General features: G+C 34.2%; 1 protein-coding gene and 1 pseudogene across 1 annotated transcript in view; both read left to right on the top strand.

Moving 5' to 3' along the window:
• The window catches only part of LOC119581685, a 17,958-nt pseudogene that overhangs the window by 10,890 nt on the left and 6,091 nt on the right, over window positions 1-977 (top strand).
• Window positions 911-977, top strand: part of LOC119581683 (rhodopsin-like) — a 2,165-nt gene continuing 2,098 nt past the window's right edge. The window contains exon 1 of the mRNA XM_037929807.1: window positions 911-977. The gene's annotated coding sequence lies outside the window, so the exon portion shown is untranslated.

The following is a 977-nucleotide window of genomic DNA, read 5'->3' as shown; positions in this document are numbered from 1 at the left end:
AGGGGCGGTTACATCGGCTTTCAGCAATTCAAAGCTGAAATATTGCAGTGAAGACAATATGCTTAGCTTACCCCCAGAATCTGTTAGGTTAATTATAGATTTTCTGGGTGATAAAACTGAATTCGATTCATATTGTCCTTATCTTTTAGTATCTTTCCTTACGTATATTTTTTCTAGTTTAGCATTGTCCTTAACTGATACGTATCTGTGTATTTTTTAATCAATTTATGAAATTCAAGTTCTGGTAAAGATGTTAAAAAGAAAACTATCTATGGCATATAGCTTATGTATGTTTGTAAAATATACAGTGACAATGCTACAATTAATAAGTATTACCGGGTATAGTAATTGGGATATGGTTTTTGATACAGCTGGGTTAGAACATTCTCAGCACTAAAGTTTCATATAATAATAGTAATAATATACGGAAAACACAACAGAGGAATGACTATAAAGAATCTTTTCCAAATAAAATCATACAAAAAACGTGTCATAAGGGCATGCAATGAAGCACGGCTACAGTGAGAAAGTAAAATTTATCTGTAGATCTCGAATCAGAGTTAAGTCCTAATCAGCATTTTTTTCTTAAAGACTAGTCTGACTCAAAACGTCACAATTTAATTTCCTTTTCTAATTGTAACAGTACTTAAATTCATCTCTGTTTACATGCTACTCTGTTTACATGCTACATATTATGCATGTACAGAGAAACAAATGCGTACATGTAGATACGTACCTTTTTGTGGAAATGGATTGTTTTCTTTAGCTTCCTTAATTGTAAAGGGAACTTGAATTAACTCCTTTTACAGTGACAGTGTCAGATTTGGGTAAATCGAGTTATGCCTTCATACTTAAAAGCTGTCACGTCTCACCAGAGCGCAGTTACCTGTCAGGAGTTCCGACTCAGCAGAGGGACCTGAGTTTAAAGTAGTCCTTGGAAGTTCTTTGGCTCAGTTGCAGGGTCGTTCTAAAAGGAA

The sequence above is a fragment of the Penaeus monodon genome, chromosome 15, assembly GCF_015228065.2.
Source record: "Penaeus monodon isolate SGIC_2016 chromosome 15, NSTDA_Pmon_1, whole genome shotgun sequence".
In the NCBI taxonomy this organism is placed as follows: Eukaryota; Metazoa; Arthropoda; class Malacostraca; order Decapoda; family Penaeidae; genus Penaeus; species Penaeus monodon.
This window is presented reverse-complemented; position numbering and strand designations above follow the sequence as displayed.